Below are 22,948 nucleotides of genomic sequence, written 5' to 3'. Positions count from 1 at the left end.
ATTTATTTCTATATACAGGATGTATTTTAGATTAAAGCGATATATTCAAGCCCTCCCCACAAAATTTTTTACACCTGTAACAAATCAGCCTGTAGATTAAAATACCGTTCACTATGTTCCAGAGTCATATAAGTAGTGGCAACGCTTATAGTCCATGTGTACACAGTATGAAAATTTCGTATTAAACACGGCAAACAATAGTGTTTCATTGCAAGTATCAAGACTAATATTTACAGGGGAGGTAAAAAGTTATCGTCTTCAGCAGAGCCAGCCGCTGTGCAGACAATATAAAATAGCTATTGTTTAGCGGCGGTTTCGCCACGTCCAAAAGTCAACAGGGTACCGCCGCAATACAAAGGCATTTATTGTACGAATTTCACGCTTGCACGTAGGGTTGACTATACTGTGAATCACCCGATTTGATACTTGACACTTTTATAAAATGCAAATGATCTGCGATTTTTCTATTGAACTATACAAACCTATTCAGAAATATCCAAAATCCCGTATATAGCTAAGTAAAAGCAAAATAACATGATGCAATAAACCCCTAATGCCTCGATTCTATAGTAGATCGAATAGGTCAATAAAATACGAAAAACAAATGTAAACAAACAATGTTAAGCAGTTTAATTAATAATTTAACATTTGATTTTCATTTATTTCTATTTGTTAGTTATGTCTCAGTAAAAAATAAATGAAAAAATGTCAAATAGGGTAAGTCATAGTATACTACATCCCCGTGCGGCCGCAGATCGCGGTGCGAGAATACGGAAGGGTTGCATCACTGAACTACCCCACACAATTTTCGTCACGGTTGTCCCTCCATGTGCACCGTACACATATTGCACCCCGCCGCCACAGGATAAATAAATTCTATACATTAAAACTGAAGTACTGCTATACGCATTGACTTTACGTTATGAAAAATAATTTTCATATATTTATAATGTAAAGAAGTAGTCGTACTGTGTACAGACACAGATTCACCCTTTGCTCGTCACGCCGCGACTAAAAATTCCTAATTTTTATTTCAACAATGGAGATGGATAACTAGTTTCTAGTGTAAACAAATTGCTCTATTCAGTCGATTCTTTTTTATGCAGCCAATTGTTTAAAAAGTAAAAATGTGTTTTGTTTTTTTCTTAAAAAGTCAACCATGCGTAAAATTAAAAATAAAACTTTGTAACCAAATATGTAATAATTAATTTTTATTTCATTGAAAGAAAAGACAATCGAAGGTAGATAATGCATCTTTAAAAAAACATCCCGAAAATACCCAGAATTTATTATCCTTTTTCATTATCACCCCGAGCCTGCAGGAATAATTCCAGTTATTATAAGTATTTCCTTCAAACAGAACTTCTGTCTATACTAGCGTTAGAAAAGTGTTTGACAAAATCACGCAGGACCTTTTTTTCTTTTTTTTTATAATTTCATTATCTTTTTTATTTTCTTTCTCTCCTTTTATCTTCGCCACTCTAGGTTGTCCCATATTTAACATTTATTTAGTGTAAATTATAATTTTAAATGTATTGAAATAACCAAAAAAAACAAGGGTGATATTTGAACCGCATTTCATAGAGGTGAAAAACTTGCGGCTTGCGGCTTTGTCAGCGAAACTTGATTCCCCTGTGATGTTTAAAGCTCGTAGAAAACACTTCATAACAACACAAAGGAATCCTTATAAAATGGATAGATTAAATATGAACTAAACAGCTTTTTGACCGCGAAGGCTGTGTAACAGTTTCTCCAACATCTTGTTCGTACAGGATGTTTTTTTAGGTTTCACAGTTAAAAACTTCTTATGAGCCATTTGTTGTCAAAAAATGCATGGCACACCATTTTCAAAAATCAATAGTGTAAGAAATAATAAATTACGTAACGATAAAATAGTAACAAAAGTTGTTAACCTTTTGCATTTTAATAAAAAAATAACGTTACATATTTCAGATTGATCACTTTATACATGGTGATTATAAAAAGGTGTAAGATCTATAAAGTTTTTTTGCTGGCAAATGAGCTATACATTCACCCCATTAAAGTTATTAGAACGATTTCCATACACCCTGTTTAATGCGTTTAGAATATACTACGCAATATTATAATTAGTAAAAGATATTTTCTTTAAATAACAGAACAATGTTTAACATATATACATATATGTAACATAGTAAAGTATTACTCTTAACAAATTATTACGTTACTGAAATATCTGGTAAGCCATAAGTAAGCCATTAAGTCAGCCAATACACACAATGTATGTATAAAGTGTGAAACAGTAATAAAATGGAACTGGTTTAGGCAAATCAACTTTATCCTGTTAAAACTAGTTCAAGGGTTCCATAGGCGTTTATAAATGTCATTTAATTAACAACGAGATATTTTGTTGACAAAGAATTGTAATTTCTCATTACATGGATACACCGTGCGCCGGATTCATCACGTTATAGGCAGAGTGATTACAGTTCTCGGGGCTGACGACTAATGTAGCAGCTTTAAGAAGACCTTGTAAATGGGTTCCTTTTAACTAACCAGAGTCCTCTTCCTATCTAATCAAAGTTAAATAAGATTCAATGCTGCTTTAAAAGCACATTCTAGAAATCCAGTGTTATTTGTGTCTATTGCAAACATTGTCTCGACATATTCTACAATTTGGTGAGACTTTACAAACGCAATACCTGTAACAGGTTACTTATAACCAAAAAATGTATTATAAGATTTTTTTTAACAGTGATCTTCATTTTGTACAATACTACACTACAATAAATGCGATATTCGAATTACGTGATGTAAAATGTCGATCTTTTTATTGTTACTACTGACAGTAACAAAAATAATATAGGATGAATGGTTATACATATAAAAGCTTTAAAGGGGTGAAAAGATAGCACATTTGTCAATGAAATCTTTAAAGATCACTTTTCTAGTTCCAATCACTATATATAAAGTGATCACTATAGCAGTACAGAGTCTGAGGGACACATATCAACAATAATTAAATTTCATCTGCTGCAATAAAAATTTTGAAAACACTTTTCTCTCTTACGTTATTTATTATTTATAAAACCATATCGTTTTGGATATGTACCTTCCTTTAATTGACAGCAAATGAGCTGTTTTAAATTCATTCTTCATTCATTAAATTCATTCACTCTTTTAAAGCTTTTACCTATAACCGATCAACCAGTATATTGGTTTTAAACATTACACGATGAATTCTAGTCTATAAAAAATATATGTTACGTCCAAAATTTTCTGTATAAAAAGTACGGAAATAAAAACATATTTACTATTTTGAACAGGTAATAAATATTGGAATACTTCACGTAACTGCAAAACCAATTTCGAAGATCGCGTCATCTAACAACAAGGATTTATTAGAAGCTGTAAAAATGAATTATTTAACTGCCAATAATTCTGCAGTTCCGCGACTCAGCAGCGCAAGGGTTGGGGCGATGTTACGCCATATGTGGTCAATTTCAACCCGCTTTACCCACGTCGCGGGGAATTACCCCTAATCCCGCCGTAATGTCAACACTTTTGTATATGTTTAACGAGATTGCCTATATACCTCTCTATTGTAATGTTATATTCTCATTTTAACTGCCTAACATACATGGTAAAAATACTATATCTAAAATGAATGAAATACATGAACTTTTATCATTAAAAGCAAAATTAATCTATTGACACAGGCTGATATTAATTGATATGATATTTATTAATTGCGATCGTAGGTTCGATTCCCGAGATACAATCTTATTTAACTCACACTTTGGGCATTTAAATGAAATATAACTGCTTACAATTTTCCAAAGAATGGGTAGCAGCGTCCACTACGTATTCCACTGCGATCGCCTAATCGCCAGTCAAGCGTGGCGATTATGATATATCCTCTCACGCATCTTTGGGGGAGGCCTATGTCTTGCAGAAGGCGTCTATGAGTAGAAACGACGACGATCTTCTCTTCAGACGACCGATGACGACGATAGAAATTTACGAAAAATATATGGAAGAAAGGCTGGATTCAATTTTATCATAAATGTAATATAGAAATATAAAAAAATAATCATTATAGCACGAGGCTCTAATACTCAACTATAGATTCTATTAACATTTTTCAACCATTTATATATGATTTAAAGTGTTTTGGTTGATATCTAAGTACACGTAGTAAGACTGTGGCATAAACGTTTTTGGGGTTTTAGTATATCTGGACAGGTCAGTTTCAAACAAAGTTAATCTAAATTGGCCAATATACTCTTAATGTGTATGTTCCGAATAATTACGCAAAAGATATCCCCGATAAATTTTAAAATTTAATTTTTTCGTTGTCATCAACTTAAAATTGACTGACTACACAATAAAAAAGACAAGAATGAGTTAGTTCTGTTTCATTAAAAAAAACTTGACAACAATTTTTTTTTATCTGTGGAAACTGACTTTTATCTTACCTCAATTCATGTTGAAGAAAAAAAAATTCGTATTCTTTATTAACCTCTTTCGGATGTAGGTGTGTGATATAAAATATATAGTGCCGCGCCATCTTTGATTTACGTGATTTTGTAATCTGTGTACTTTAATGTGTGTTAAACAAATTTCAAAAATGAGTTAGTATAAGTTGCATTACAAAAGTAAAGATCTTTATAACAGAAAATAATTCTCTTCAAAAATATTACCATTTAATAAGATGACACTAAATGATTGTATTAAACAGTGAAATATTACATTTTGATCAAATGTCATTTATATCATATGTCTATTAATATGTTGCTCTATATTAATAGACTACAAAGATATTCAGATTATTAATTTAACAAATATCATTCACTTCAAATTTGAAAAGCCAACTAGTTATGCTTTTAAATTCTAATAAAAAAGAAATAGAATAATTATATTGAAGAAACATGTACATGAATTAAATATAAAATCAATTACTCTCACCTAGACATTGTGTTACGACATAGTTGAGGTGATGTATGTCTTGCAGTTAGCGTCCATCAGCTGAACGGAAGAAGAAGAAGATACAGAGCATAGTATGAATACGTGGTTTCTTACTTCGGGCCTCCTTGACAAGCTCAGAGAGGGCTCGGATCGGTATTTTTCTATTAGTTTGAATTTAGAATCAGGAGACTACGCATCTCCTGATGACAAACGAACATCGTGGAAATTGATAGTCCGTATAAAGCGCAGAAAACATTGCCCCTGGACCAAAAAATTCTGAAGATTTAAGACCACAGATAGATATGTGCAGCGGAAGATACTAAAAAGATGTTCGAAAATCTATGGAGAAGACCACAGTCCACATGAGAACATCCTAAGGTTGAAATAATGTTAATACGTAGATGTACATTGGGTGTAATCGCAAGCCAGCTTAAATGTAAAGGGATGAAGTTATTGACACAAAAGTTGAGAGCCCTTCTGTTTGCTGTTATTGTTTCCTTAATTCGAACCCCAACTAATTAATTTACTCGGGGGGCCCACAATGTCACTGATTGCGGTTCTCGCTCGAATAATATTTGTTATTGCTTTCGTATTGAGACAACCTGTTGGCCGGGTTGAACGATCTAAGTATTAACTTCTTTTTTTCTTTCTACAGTATAGTGGCAAAATTCAATAATAATAATTTTATATACAATTAGGCTATAAAAACTCAAAAACATAGCACATAAATGAAATAAGAAATAAAATAATACAATTAGACAAATTCATTTTATAATCATTTTTCTGATAAAGCAGTACAAAGGAAGCTTGATTATACGTGTAAAAGGTTTAAAGTGTTGAATGTTTCTTCATTTGTTGTTATTTAATGTAGGATACAACACAGCCATAAATCAATAGTTTCATATATAGTAAAACAACGTAATGATAATATATACATACATACACGGTACAAATACCTTCAATCCACAACAAGCGTTATGACACTACTTTTATAGTGCTAGCCAAGATAGGGAACAACCTAACGTATGCCGTTGTTTTCGGTCCCCGTATTTGTGGACCTCCCGTTCACCAGATAGAGATAGAGACTTAGTTTACATGAGTAAATGATTTTTCAGTTTTTTTATTTATTTTCTTCTTTCGTGTGTCTTTCGTTCATCATCTTTCGTTCTTCACAAATATGACTTGGGAATCTTCAGGTTAAGAGTCAATAGGTTTTTTCTAGACAAGCATATATCACCTATAGTCGATAAAAATATATTAAATTAAAGCGTTTTAAAATTTAAATTATTTACATTAAAATAAATAATTGTTTTCTATCTGTCCGAGCATACTTTGTACAATCAGAAGTTATTGACCTGTCACATTTGAATTGAAAAAATATGTTGCATTTTTATCACAAGATCATCTGGGTATAGGTAACGCCAAGGTTCCCTTAAAATTAATTCTGGTTGGAAATATACATAAAAAAATAATAATCACTGTTTATATGCATCATAAATTAATAAACATTTTATAATTTTCTGTGAGCTTTTAAAAGCGACTCCCTGCGAAAGACTTCCTTTTATTTTTTTACATTTGATCATAAATGTTGCTAATTTCATAGATATTCTATGGAACACTACCTTTTTGCTAAATTTCAAAAATCTCACTAATTGGACATTTTGAAGCAATATTGATCAAAAGAGTCAAAAAAAAATAAAAAGCATTAACATGTTTAGCGACAGTTATTGAAATTTCATTTAAAGTGAAACTAATTCGTTTTTAATTTTGAATTTCTATTTTCCCCTATTTAATATCAGTATATTGTGACCGCAGTTGATGGCGGTTCCCCGATATCTCACCCTTACGGCTGTCAAGAGCAACTGACGCCACATTGACGACATCGCAACAGCGGATTGATTGCTCACTAACGTCTCTTTGACTACTAGACTCGTAAATGTATTGGATAGAGTGATAACTGAATTGTGCTTATATTAATGATACTCTGAATACGATCGCGTCGTTTTTCTTGTCAATTCTACTAGGAGTGTATTCATGTTGCTTTATTGTTATTATTTGCCCTCATTTTTCTATTACTGTGGCATGAACATACTTCGGTTAGAGAAGGCATGAACCGTACCTAACAGCGCATTGGTAGGTGTTACCTTTCCTTTTAATTATAACAGCAATAGTCATCATCATTCCAGCCCTAGAACGTCCACTGCTGCACATATGCCTTCCCTATGACGCCTTACGTGCCTTTGCTTCCATTGTCTTCACTTATGTTTCTTCTCCAGATTCCTGCTGTTTCTTTTTTTTTCTACTCCACCATTAGAGAAAGTTTTTTTATCCATTCCTTGTTCCCTTGACTGATTCTTAAAAAAAAATTGTATTCTTATCATAACTATTACTTACAGGGGGTTCATGAAGAACTAGGTTACAAATTTTAACTAAGCGGCTATATCTATTGCTTAAGAACCTTTTAATACTTTTTTTAATTATCTATGGCATGTAAATGCATTGTTACCCATTTGCTAACAATTGATGTAGATACACCGTATCCAAAAATAAATGGTTTCAAAATCAAAAATTATTAATAACGATAATATAATAAGAAAGAGCATAGAGTAATTATCAAAAACCTAATTTCGTTTCTATCTACCGACCTTTTCTTTCGTACTTTATAAAGGGTATTAAAGAAAGAGTAAGATGGAAATGCATAGGCCGTTAAGAATTTGGGGAGAAAATTACAACCGACCCGTTAGTGAACTTTTGTGAACCATCGACATTTTAAACTGTATACCGGTAAGAATGAGTTAAGAGAGCTATAAGGGCTCGTTCACAGTGAATGCACAGTTTTATAAAGGTAACTTAAATAAAGCCCGAAAAAGGAAAACAGCGCAGTTTAGTTAATTTAATCTACTTTAACTGCGTCTAACAAATGTCATAAATATTTTTACCCAAGTGTTATTGCTTGCATACATAGATAATTGCGAATGTATTAGGTACCAATTTAGTGTGCGTGCTTCATCTTCGACCACATTGTCGCTTCCCGTCAAACAAGTTGGTGATCAGACGCGGATATTTAAGCGTTAATAGAATAAGTATGTATTCAGTCATTTTATTTATAATTAAGAAAAGTTTCTACTGTCAAATTTTGAAAAGTATCAACTTTTTATAAATTAAAAAAAAAATGGTTTCTAAGGTCATGTAAAAATTAACAGTTGCGGAGTAATCATAAGATCGAATAATTTAAGCCATATATCAACTGTTCTCGGGATTGAACATACGCATGTTTTGTGAGTCTTGTTGAAACAAGATCATTGTTGTTCAAACCTCTGAAGCGTTTAAAGCGTTGTTATGACCTTAGTCTCTAATCAATAAAATTCTCTAAGACTGTGTTTTGTTGGAAGATGGATTATCACCGAAATAATGACGATGATACCAGAATTGCTGGCATCATTCCTTTTAAAAACGTTGCATTAACTGTTGAAATATACAAGAGCCATACTTTATGTGATAGCTATTTTGAAAAAGTCCAACAAGTAGCAAACATCAAGCGATGCAATTTCATCACCTAAAGATGTGTTTACGTCACTATTATCGTGACTTTTCTTTAACATATCAAGCGTTAACTGTGTAGTATTTATTCATCAGAATTTTTAATGTGTCTACTTGTAATATACAACGTTGTGTTAATTTAAACGTATCATTAATAATTATATTTACGCTCCTATTTTCTGGTTACTTTTTGGTTAGAAAAAATATTGTTGATGATAAAATTATTAATTTATAATCACAACCTTTCTCTCGAAAATGTTATTGGTAGAACGAAGGTGTAGCAGTGGACAGACCACGTAGTGTGCAGAACATATGGTCACTGGAGCTTTCAAGATCTAGAGTAGTGGCTAGGCAAAAGTAGGCGGCAATCGCAGCTTAAAATGTCCAATCATAAGGTAGACAAATGACGTTGTTAAGATCGTCGGAAAATTTAGGATGCAGACCACTTTCAACCTGTTTCATAAAAAATCAATGAGGTCGGCCCATTTCAAGCAATAGATAAAGATGAATCACACTGATAACACAATGTATAACGTTTCGTTTGCTTATTTTCTTTTGTAAAACTTTTTAATAACAATTTTGTTTTTATGACAGCGCCCTTAGTTAGACGTTGTCTCGGAAGACGACCGCAATCGGCACGATGCGGTTTTATCGAGTGTGACCGAGTTGATTGCTGCTTTCAAAAAAGCAAGCTTTAATTTTGGCCGTAGTGGAAGCGACGTGGACGCGGCCGTGCGTGAACACTGTTTGTTTTATTAACAATAAAATGTTTTACCTCTCTTAATTGTACCTATCTATGCTTTATCAAATGGTAACTTTGAAATGCATTACCTTATTACTTGCAAAAACAACTAATTATATAGTCTCCAAAAAATTTGATAGTCAAAATTCTAAATAGAACTAAATAACAATCCAACAGTAATAAAAATTATTAATGAATTTTTTTTCACATAAATATACCACTCTGTATTACATATATTAAATATGCAGTTGTTTCTGGTATATAATTTCATACTGACGAAATCGAAAATTCCTTAAACGTATATGTTGTAGTTAATAGAGAAATATAGGTTAAACTCTCTTAAGGTCGTTGAAAGACGCGGTGTGCTTCTATACGGTTCTATTAGAAATCTCTAGAGTAAGGCCTATTGTCAGCTGTGGACGCTCTAAGAAAATACATTCTTCTGTTTCTTTTTAGCCAATGGGCGCTTACTTCAAGGCATATGCCTCCCCAAGATTCGCCACGATGTCTAACCCTGCGCTATTCACATCCACCGACTTCCCATTAACTATGTCGTAGTTCCAAGTGGGAGACCTACCCGTGCTGGGTCTACCGGCTTGTGGTCGCTGCTCAAGAACCTTTCGGCTCCAACAGCTATCGATTGCACGAGCGATGTATATTTAGAGATATATGTGATGAAAATACATAACGTGTCTATAAATATATATATACATATACGTTATGATTTGTGATACGCAAAATTATTAGAAAATGTCAAAAAATGTCTACTTAAATTGAATACATTATACTGTTTTCCTTTATAAAATACTCTCAAATCTACTGGACTTGTTAATATCAAAAATAACTCCTTATTAAAATATTTGGTACATTGTTCGAAAAAACTGGGATCAATTAAATATTTTTGCGTCAAATTTTACTGTTTAATGCTAAGATATATAATGTTTATATGTTATCTGTCAATACAGGAAATTTTTGTTGTACTACAACATGTATTTCTTATTTATATATAGCTTATAAGTTAGTGCCAGGCGGTACTATGTGATCTATGTGAAAGTTAAGAGTTGCAACTGCACGCCGTCTCAATACTTAATCAAATTAGGAGACGGCTGTCTCCGCGGAGGCAGGAAATATTGCGGGAGAGGTCTCGGAACAGCGCCGGGCCCTGACTAATGGACAAGCAATCGATATTGAACTTTTTTGCGGGCCCTCGGCGACAGACAAATTGTCTTGCGCGTAGAAATTAATTTGACAAGTCTACGAAGCGTCCCCGGACGCCGGTATTCATTTGTTTAAAGAAGTACAAACGCGCTCCTGATCAGGGTTGTAGTTTGTTGCGCGTAATAAATATTTTAATAAAAATTTACAACCGCATAATAAAGTTATCGTTGTCAATTTTGTACACAATAAATAGGAAATTTTTAAAACACGTTTAATTCTTCTGTAGTCTTTTAATTCACCATTTGGCGTATAACTATTTTTCACCCCAGTTCGGCTTGGAGTGAAAAATTTGTGCCATTAATGAAAGCCACAAGTCGGACTCGTGGTTATAGGCTAAATGATTAATAAACAAAAAGAGTTTTTTTTCTCGATAATCATTTAGTTCATTTACAGGACACCGTGGACAACAAGACGCACCAATAAGTCCATTCTCAACCTCAAGATAAAGACTAAGTGGACCACAATATGATACCAACAAGCTCTTATTTATTTTAGCCAGGTTGCTTGAAAATAACCAGATAACTTCGACAATCTACTGATTGTAAGAAAAGTTGACGATCAAAAACAACATGCATGACCGCTGGTTCGATAAGGTCAAATCAATAACTATACTCACCATTACTACTGCCCTGATCGAAGCTGAGGATAGAATAATAAGTAAGGGGTTAATCATCAATTCCGTCATTTTAAGACAGACACGGTCTTAAAGAAATGACCAAGAATGATAATAACAGAAAAAAACGATTTAACTTGTAATTCTGACATCTAAATTTGTTACAAAAAATTACGTATTTTAATTGCAAACAACCACAAGCAATACGTTAAATTAAAAAAAAAATATGCGGTATGCCAGTATAATATTTAACCTCAGTTTATAGTCCCGTCTCATCACTGTCAGATATAAAAGAGTATTATTCTTATAGCAGTTATATTCGCAACACAAAATAAAAGGATCAACGAAACATTTCCTTAATACACAAACAAAGACCCCTGTATTCAGTTACCACCTATACATGGACATAATGACATCAGGAAAAACTCGATTCGGATCGAGAAAATATCGTCCGACATCGATACGGAGGGGGACTCGATTTATGATGATCTGATGATACAATCGAATCAAATAAAGCGTCTATAAATCAACGTCCGATTTCTGTGAGAGGTGCGAATGAAACTGCTTTACCGATCGACGTTTCCTCCTTTATTTATTTTCGTGGCATGAATTTCGTTGAAATGGAAAGACGTAGGTTTGAACACTAGTCTAGATTACGCGTTGGACGTTCAAATGAAAGATTCTGTAAATATATGTCAATAAAAAATTGGATTCTTAAAACGTTATTGAAAGGTTTATTGTTATACTTTATTTCGGAGCAGTACATTTGTCAGTGAAAACTTAAAATGATTTATCGGCCAACAGCTTTCACAATTAATTATTAATTTTGAATATTTAATTTTTTTTAAAAAATACCTAACGGAAATGTCGATCCCTTTTTGAATAAAACACTTCACTTTAAAATACTTATAACAAAATAGTGGAACAGTTTAGTATATTAATACAAATATAAAGTTAGTGTAGGAGAATAATAATGGAAATGAAATTAAAAAAATTAATAATAGTGATATCGGATAATAGAGATCAATATTCTTACTATGGCCTCCCGATATATTTATGGTAATATTTTAAACATTCACAATAATAATACTAAATACTGAATAATAGGAGAAGAAGTCCATTAGTGTATTTGCAAGGCACCGTGGAAAAACTAACTGTACTAAAGTTTCGACTGCAAAAAGTCTTCAATTCATTTGTAATAAACGGAATCAGATTTTTTTATAAAATGCCGCATAGCATTATTCGATTAAGATAATTCAAAACGCATATTAATAATAAATTGACGGAAACTTATATTCAATAAACGAATATTTATACGACAAGAATCATTGGCTGTGATGTCACCTGATTATTTTGATTACATTTATCTCCGATAAAGTGATCTGTAATAATCTGTGTAAACTTTATTCAAAGTGAGTTTCTTTGAAGTTTCTTTCTGCTTATTGTCCGCAACTATAACAACTTCCAAAGAGATAAATTGTCAAAAATAAAAAATTAAAAAATAAATATCTAATGAGTTGGCGATCAATAAGTGTTCTGTTGAAAGATCCAATGATGAATAAAAGAATTTATCTTTACCTTTAGAGATCTTTTAATGAAAACTGTTTTGCCTTTTATATCGATTATACTATATAATAAGCTTCTTCTATTTTCATTAAAAGAAAATTGTAAGTAGATGACAATTTGGTTTTTTTCACAATCTTGCTGACCACATAGACATTGTTCTGTCTTAGTTATGAGGAACAAAATCGATTTTTTAATATGACTATACTTTTTTACTATAAATAAACGATATCTATAACGATATAAATAAACGATATAATTAAGTATACGACGAACTCGGGTATAAACTAAAATTACTGTATTTGGGGCATTTGTGACACTTCTTAGATCAGGATGCGCTTAGAAATCTCGTAGCTTTATTATAAATCAAAATACGTCGTTATAGTGAAGTTTAATTAGACTCGAGTTTCTACTAAAATGGGTTACAACACATTAGAGGAAGAAAAGCCAGAACTGACGACCCGAGCACCAGGTAAAGGAGGCCTCCTTTCGCATTGGTTTCTTCTTCACCACCCTAACCTCTCCATATCTAACCAATTTTTAAATGACGCTAATAATGGCAATACATAGCTTTTGACAGGCATGAATACTTTTGCAGCTTATATACATGTGAACAGTGAAATTGTGTTCACATGTTCTTTAAGCGTCTTACTTTTTGAAAGAGTCTTTTGTATTAATAGCGAAAACAATACAACAGCTTAAACATTTAAAAATAACCGCACACGAAATCGAACATCTTATTCACATTCGCCCAAAAGAAAGATCGATGCGAGCACGTGCTAATGCATAGCGTGTAAACAAAAAGCTGGGGATTCAATTAACAATGATACGATAAGTCGGATAATGAGAGGTTGCGTGGATTTATCGTCGGATAACCGGCAATTAAACGTCTTTGTTCGAACGACGCGCGACGACGACACCGCAGCCCCGCCCGCGACCTCACAAAATGTATCCGCTCCGGAGCGACGAACCTGGGAAATCCAACCTCAAAATTTAATATAGGAATATACAACAAGAACTTTGTTATTCAACCTATCACGTTGCCTCCAAAGTGGTAAATATACATTGAACCAAATTTCACCATCAGTCTTCCCAATAGATTTGCTAGGGGATCCGTTGGATTGTCATAGGACTAACGTCCTCCGATCGCTTTAACGATCTCATCTATCCAATCTTGAGTATCAAAGATATAATAAACAAACAGAAGATGACTAAAATAACAAAGTAAAGTAATGGTGTTACTTTATTAAACCTAAAAAATGTGGCACAGACTTCAGCGCAAAGTCTACCTACAATACGCTTGCATATCCATGATCTTTAGTCAAGAAAATTTAACGTCAGAGGCAATCTGTTTTGTTGACTTTCATCATTATCATAGAATTCCGTTAATAGATCGCCCTGATCAAGCGATTTAACGTGGTGTTAATTATGATTTATTACTTATAAAACAATATAAAAAAAACTGTACAATTAGCATCCTGAAAACTGGAATCCTGATGAAAATTTTTATAACAAAATTAAACTATATGAGTGAATAATATGGTGTTATTTTTATTACGTATGATAAATGCCAAATCTTATTCTTTCTAACTCCTTAAAAATTTATTAAATTCATGTAAATTGTTAACTTTGCATTGAATATAAAACAAACTTATTGATAAAAAAGGTCTATTTTGATAAAATAATTTGTTTCATAACATATGACCAGTTATAATTATCTAGTATATCCCTCTTCAAAGTCATTTCTTCGCTCTTAAAAATTCCTCTTATAGTTTTAGATAAAGCAACTGATTTAAGTCAATTTTACCAACATCGGCTGATGCCCTATATTTTTTTTTCTATCATATCATACAGAATTATACATTTTACTCAGATGGTGAAGCCCCTGTTGCAATAATTGCCCTATAAATAAAAATAGGCATAAAAATACCATCTCTTGTTCAAATAACAAGAATCTGACACCACGATATTATTTAAAATTCACAAATATGTTAATATTTTCATGACCGAGTAATTTTTTTCTAGAGTGTTCTAGATCACTCGTCGACTTTGAGGTTTGAGAAATAAATTATATGAAAATATGTCTTATTTTTGTCAAAATGCCTTCTCCAATTCGCGTAATCTCTACATGCATTCATGACACTTTGATTCGTGCATCGCCGTTCGAAGGGCACCACATCGAGACAAAGGGCGAAGACAAAATACTCAGGCCCCACAAGACGATCCCAGCATTGCCGTGGACTCATTGTTTCCTGGCACAGCATCGCTCAGTATTAATTAAGATATTTATTTTGGTACAAGTTCGGAGAAAGCGATGAAAGCGTTCAAGAAAAATTTTATCTGAAATTTTATGTTATTTTCCAAATTATATCATGATTATCGTCGTCGTTATCATTTCAGCTGTAAAATGTCCATTGCTACACAAAGGCCTTCCTCGTCGATTTCCAACGGAAGCGGTTGGAAGAATCCTGCACCTAGCATCTTCTCAACATTATTCATTTTTTACATCCTGTATATCGACTTTTACTATCAAATCTCGAATTTTTTTTTTAAATAGAACCTTTGTGGGTCGTGTAGTTTAATATCAAACACCATCTACATCTCGTTACGTCTTCGTGACTAATCAGTTTTTGTATCATACAAAGATTATATTCATATGCACTAACCTTTATATTTATAACAATAAGAATGTTTTTTGGATGTTTTAAATGATTTATTTTACAATTCACATATTGTATTAATATCATTATTGACAACTTCATTTAAAATTTTAAGACTTTACTCATAAGGTTCATATTTGCATGAAAACATTAATCTAAATGTTAGGAACATATAGAGCCAGTCAATTGGGCTTTCATGTCGTCCATTCACGAGACACAGTCATTCATGTTTGATACTGATTCTTAATTTGAATAAAAGTTTGAGGTTTCATTCATTGGGTTATAGCTGGCGAGAATATATAACTAGTTTACTTTTTGACGAACACGTGTGCCTGAGGTCAATCTTTTTATAGAATTTTGTTTGAAATTTTGTTTGATTTAAATATTAAGAAGTATTACAATATAAAACAAGCCCCGAGCGAAAGTCAATATTAATATACATGAGCTTTTTGCATATTTATTCATTACAGTACATGTTTCGTCTATATTAGGATTATCCTTTATTACAAACTACTAAAAATTAGATACATTACGTGTCACTCTATCGTTAAATCCACACATTGGTTACAAGCCTTCTCCAACTCAGTCCAAGCGTCTCTATCTTTCGCCTTTCTTCTTCGTTTCATTTCCGTTGTTTTTACTATGTCATCGTTATCTACGACTTCTACTGCGACGACTTCTTCTCCGATTACCCATGGCGCTTTCTCATGCTGATTTGTCAAGAGTCTTTCTTTTGTCCTTGTTTCTTGCAAGATGTTAGTGAAGAAAGAGAACTGTACTAAGGTATTTCTGTATAAAACTACGTCAGCGACGATTTAGAGATAACTAGGTGTTCTCATACCACTTCCTGAATTTATTAGGTACGTGAACTTGATGATATTGATTTAGTTAATATCTTGTAACTGATATTTTTAGCCGCATTCTTTTATAGATAATGGCCACTTTTTATCACATTTGTAAGCTGCTTATCTTTTGTCACATACAGCATCACCGATCTTTATATAGCATTGTAGTGTAGACTTTAACTTCGGCACAGACCGTTATATTATTTATTTTATCTAATTTCACCTCGGTGCACTTTATAGTGCGCGTTACAGCGTTTTTGATAGCACTTATATCACTCGATCATCATTACGTTTCGAGAAAGCCGAGCTATTTTTTTATGTCCACTGTTGGGCACAGGCTCCGCCCATTTCTAAGCGACTTACATCCAGTACATTAAGGTTAATAAGTACAATTTACGATATTCATGGACGTTAATATGATTTTTTACTGGTGCTTTTGTCCGTCTATATCTACCACAAATCTACGAAAAGTGTCACTGCTACTGTTATGTTATATTACAACGCTAGGAAGATGTTTCATCTCGTAATGGTGGTCAACAGCAGATATATGTGTGTGAATGCTAAAGACGTAGTGAGTGACAGCCCAAGTCGAGATCCCTCTCGAAGGTCCTTGCAGCAGGTCACTTTAAAGCGCATCCACCTAAGTTATCTAAGACCTCAGTAGCCTTCTTGTCTAGTAGTTTTACATATGATGTAACGGCCCGAACCGAGGCTTTCTAGGAAGATTCGAGGTAAATTAAGTAAACGCGGTAAAGACTTTGCGCCCTGCTTGCCTTGCGCCATCTATCCTCTTAATTTGTGTGTGTTGTGATAAAACATCAGTATAGGTTTAGACCGAAAAAATAAAACTTCGAATTTAGTACAGAAAATTATTTATTCGTTATTTATAGATCTAATTTAGCTACTGCTATTTAGTTTCAACAAATAATTTTGCAGAATTTACATTAACTAATAGCCATGTTTCTGAAATATAAAGATTAATGTTTATTTTAAAATACCGGAAATGTTTTAATAATTATGTTCTAGAGTAAACAACATTGCAACAGCATTCTTTGAGGTATCAGAGGAAGTTGTAAACGATTTGTAACCACAAGTTGTCGCGTCATGCGCAGGCGCATGCGATGTGATTAATACGACGACCACACCCCACCGCACCCCTCGCTATGCTAATGCCAGGGCCTTTGTCTCCGGGCACGTAGGCCCACGCATCCTGTGAGTGGGCTCGAAAAAACCGTCAACGTCTCTCGCGAAGACAATCAGGCAGACAACGCAGCACGTCGTAACACCGATTTATGAGCAAGTAATGATTAAGCCGGAGAAGAAAATTGTGCGCCGATGAATAATTTATATGATAACTGTGATTAACGCTGAACTTAAAGAAAGTTTATTACACGCTGCATTACTCGTTATGACCCAAGAGCGGGCCACCGGTATTGAGCGATAAAAAATTGTTTTTGATCATATTAAAATTTTCATTTTATATTATAACTATTATTTTATTAGATAAATCAGCAAAATTACTTTAATACTAAGAACAATTTACAGGGAGATTTACAATGATTTTGAGTTACAACATTGTTAGGGAAGAGTTTTTATTGAGGAATATTTCCTGACATTTGTTTATTCATTTGGCTATCAATTTTTTTTATTATCTTTATAAATATAATTACACATTTATCTTTTTAAGTAGATGATGCGATTAACTTTTTTCTAAACTATCTCGAACAGAGTAAATGCCAATTATAGTCCTTTTTCATGTTTTTATAGCGAGCAATGAGTATAATTTTTATATTTTTCTTTTTTTTTTAAGAAAATGTCCCATTTATTTACAAATCAATCTTTTCAAAATATAATTAATATTTTCGTTCATGAGCAAAATATTATATATATCAATATTATAGCCATTTGTGGATTAGATCGACGAATACCAACTCGAAGCTTTGAACTCCATACAGAGACATGACTATAAGATTGTTGGTAACGATGCTTAGGTGAGTGCTAAGTTTCATAGCCTAGAGCATCGATGTGTTCTATAGATAGCCTTTGGAGAGTGTGCGGAAGAATTACATGAATTAATTTCCACATATACTTTCCATCGGACATCAAATCGCACGGATTCGCAACGTCAATACACACGAATCAGTAAATCAAGTGCTTTGCGTATAAATAACAATTTTTTTTAATTATTTGCACGATAAATAAACGTCACAAATGTAGATAATTTTAGTGGTGAGTAATATAATTTCAGAATAATGATTATATCACTGAATCAATTATTGAAAAAATATCTTTCATCCCACTATATGTCACTCGTGAATTATTTGAAAGTAAAAAAAATACTACGGTTGCATTTTAAATAATTGGACCAAATATAACATTTTGTGTTCTAGGCAACGTAAGACCTGTCACTTTGCGATCTTTGGGAGAACCCTGTGCCTTTGTAGCGAGCTATCGGCTGGGAAAAGCAGGTTTCTTGAGACTTAATTTTAAATAAATATCCGGTAAGATAGTTTAAACTTTATTCATGTTATGTTAACTTGGAATAAAATATAAAATACGCAAGAGCTGAATTTTCACAAACATTAAAAATTATGTATGTTAAGAGAAAGAGACTCGGTGTTTGGCACTAATCGGTGTAACATGACTCCTGAGGATGCCTCGTGGAGGGGTCAAACACGTGTTGAGTTATTTAACGGTGGTAGTTGGGTAGTTCGCATTGTTTGCCGTATGCGCATTTATCAGCGGGCTGGCGGGCAGTGCACTTTATTGCACGACTACTGCTACATAGCGGAAGTAGCTATATATTAGTCCTTTTCTTAATTATGTATGTTGTTTGCGTCAAAAGTTCATTTTTAATTTTTACCGTTTTTATTTTTTATTAGTTGTAATACTTACACAGAATTTTATTACCAACTATTTATTTTTGTTGTAATTCATGCTGTGATTCCTATCTTTAAGATACACTTAGTTTTGTACTTAATTTTAAATCATCATCATCATTAGAGACATAGCAAGTTCATTGTTGGACATCGGTCTCTCTAAAAGAATAAATTTTTGAACCGGATCTTACTGTTGCCCAAATTGTATTTGCATACATCGCAGATTTGTGACAGCAGGGCGAGGAAGGCACCTAAGACCTAAGACTCTTCATGGACTGACTACGTTAAAGGGCCCCCATAAGGGGACATGGGTTGACACTTATCAATAATATCTGCTTATCATTCGTACACAAGGGCGCCTAAAAGATCCAAACCTAAATTTGGTCAGTTTCTGTTGTCTGAACACTAATACCACCAACATCACCACCGTAAGAAATGACGTAAAAAACTTTAGCATCGCTTCTACCTATTATAATATGAACAAGGTTGGCATTCCTTGTAATATACGGCCCGGCCTCGTATCTAATGAGACTGGTTGGTTATCGAATGGGAGCTACAACGTGTGGGCTGAAGTCTTACGCTATGCTGTCCCGTGGTCTCCAATCCAGGCTTTAGCGGATATCTGTTCTAATATGTCGCCTTCCACTGTCACTTGCCAATCCGTTGGCCTATGTTGGTGACTTTCGTACTTATTTTTAATGCTTACCTGTTATTACTTCAAGCGTTATCTTTAATGCATAACTTATAATAAAATAAAACGAAAAAATTTTTAGTTTTGTAATTAGTATATAAAGTTAATTATTTTCATTTTAAGATAAGTTAATGGCTGTTAAAAGCTAGGCTGTATATTTCCAAATAGAGCTTATAGTAGAGTCGAAATAGAGATTTGGTAACAAGAGAATTTACGAGACGGCAACCGTTTCCATTGTCAACATAAATACGGCACATTTGCTATAATTACCCACGTCCCCAACAATCCGTTGTATTAGCGGCGTCAGCTTTGAACACTGGGCTCAGTAAGCTCCCCAAGACAACCCCCATGTTACGCTGAACTGCGTTTTAGCTATTGCTCGATACATTGCCGCTTCGAAGACACAGTCTATCAAAAAAGTTGAACATAGACAGCAATGTACGAAAATGTAGCAATAAAAACAGCAAGTTTGTCGTAGAGTAAAAGGCGACGGGGTGTCAAACCTATGATTATAGCATTATTAACAGAGGCGAACATTTGTGGTGAAAAACGGGGCAATGTATTTAAATAATCATTCCAATTTTTGTGATGGAAAATAAGTTGAATGAATTTTATTTCATGTCTACCATTTCAAACGTCATGTGTTGTATCCGTCTTCACTTTTAGCATTCTCCTTGTTCCAGGCGAGTAGAATGACATTTTGATTAATCCAAGTCAGAGGAGTCTAATTAAATTTAATTTCAACATGAACATGTTCTGCAAAGCGTTCTACAAAACGATTTAAAATAAGACTTTAAGAAAAAAACATTCGAAATTCTAAATTTTGATAATAAAAAAGTGATCCGATTTAAAACTTGAAAAATAGCGGATACTTCGTAGAATCGGGAGCAGATCGTATGACTAGATAGCCACGCATGCCATTGTCGAGCCAATAAAATCATTCCTGATTGATGAAGTGGATTTTTTGTCAAATCTCGTGCATCCATTTAATTTCGTAAAGAAAAAGTGTGGAGCTGTAACAATGGATGCTTTTTTCATCACAATGCCGGGCCGCTATGCGATCATCGATTACTTTTTTATCGAAGAAAATATCAATAATCTGTTTACGCCCACTGTTAATTCCGACCTTAGTAAAATTGAAACTTGACACGTGTTACGGAGCGAATATAATTTGGTGGGTGCGTGATGGTGCGCTTTTATCACTTTTGTTTGTTTCCTTTGGGCCGACGCCTCGCGCGCTCGCGTCGAGTGAGCATTTAGTGCGTGACTTGCGATTTCTTATTGCCTTTGTATTGAAAAAGTTGACGCAGCAAGCGAGAAGTGCATCGCTGCACCTGACGTCCTTATCGTGCCATCTCTCCCTACGCCGAAATTGATTTTTTACTAAAATAATTGCATCCAATTTCGCTAAGTAACTGTCTGTTCTTCGCACATGTTATAATGATAACGTACGCCGATAAGTAGTTTTTTCTAAACATTTTTTTTAAATCTATGATTACATGACAGCTAATACAAATATCATTTTTATTACGTATCTTCGTCTATTGGTTATACAAACGCAGTAAATCGAAATTGAATATCAATGCGGTACGGTTTAAGGTATTTACGACTATTTACAGTTATAAAAATCAGTGATTGTATCGATATGTTTTCAATTACTTAGATTTTCTATGAACATAACTTCTCGGCTCACTCGTTGCGTTGGGTTCACACGGCCAGCGGGTCCACGCTCCCAAAACATTCAATAACATAACTTACAAGTCGAAAACGGGCCTTCAAATTACACAAAACTGACAGGTTTAATATTTGCCCTAAGCCTTGGACCGTGGACGGGCAGAACACCTCATGCTGAGCTTTTAATTTGTTCCATACATCCTTTCTCGTGGTTTTTTCTGTGTTTTGTTTGAGGCCGGCGGTGATCGATCGTTTGCCCGCTTTTTTACCTTGTTTAATTTTGGAAGGAGCTCGTTGGTTTCGCTAAGTCATTAGTATGTTGTGCTGAGCGGCCGAGACGTGTTCCACGCTTATAGCGTGTATTGTTCCTGTTTGTTTGTTCCTAAACATTATTGTTTTAGTGGGATTCTTTACCCTTTATAAATTGATTGGTTATAGATATATAAACTTTAAAAAGATACATGTCGGCTGTGAGCAAACAGCTTAAAAGCTAGTTCACCTATTTTCAATCACCCTATATAAAGTGATCACTCTCAATTAAGTCACGTTAATTTTTTTGTTCTAATAGAAATCAACAGCCTACAACTTTTGGCAGTACAAATTTCGCAGGAAAAGATATTAAACATTAAATAAATCATTCATATAGTAATCCGAATTTTGTAAAAGCTTTTTTCACGAGGTGTATATGATCAATACGTCGTTTATTTCTAAACCCATAGTTTTTTGGATAGTATATACTCGTACACATTATTATTCCATTTCTTCTTTTTATACTTGAAAATGTCATTATAAACGTGATGGAAATTATGGAAAATGATTCGTTCAAATCCAAGATTGAACAAGCCTATTAATACAAAATTCTACACTTTACTCAGTACAGTAGTATTTTATTGGACAAAATTTTACGATTCATTTCTTTATGTTTCATACATAAATGTTTATTTAGCTGTTTTGCCGACACACAGTATTGTTTACATTTAATCAATAGCGGGTCGAGTGATACCGCGAGATATATAGATCTTGGTACACAAAAGTCGTTTTTTTGGATTGAGGATGATCAATTTTTTATTGTTGAAAGTACTCCTCCATCTAGGAACCTCCACTAAAAACTCCCTCACAAATATGAAAGACTCCAATAACTGTACAGAAAACTTTTTTGGTGCAGCCTTTCTACAGCGCGTATTCACGTTATCTCTAAAACCCACTTTATGCTACCACGATGGTTTGAGATCATATCATTCCGTCTTCCGCTTCAGACTTCTTAAAGTTACTGTGCTTTGCTATTTCACTATAAGCTATAATTTTAAAAGAAGCGTCACTCTCTCTTTCTAATCTTTCTCTCTTACGCTTTCTCTCTTTCTGTTCTCCAGCTTCCTAAAATATAAACCGATTCCAGCTTAAAAACGACCTGGCGTGAGAGTACAACCCCCTCTGCATCCCTTGCTGGACACAGACATGAAACGGGAGCTGAACGAACAATTGTTGAAGGTTTATTTCCCTTACTCTTCAGTTTTTTTTCTGACTCCATCATCGATTGCGTTCCATTGCTTAATATATTATAGAATAAATTGGAAAA

Source organism: Battus philenor, unplaced genomic scaffold, assembly GCF_028537555.1.
Source record: "Battus philenor isolate CCGP_79_NKW_IND1 unplaced genomic scaffold, ilBatPhil1.0.hap1 SCAF_7, whole genome shotgun sequence".
In the NCBI taxonomy this organism is placed as follows: Eukaryota; Metazoa; Arthropoda; class Insecta; order Lepidoptera; family Papilionidae; genus Battus; species Battus philenor.
The sequence above is the reverse complement of the archived record's forward strand: the minus strand, read 5'-3'. Positions refer to the sequence as shown.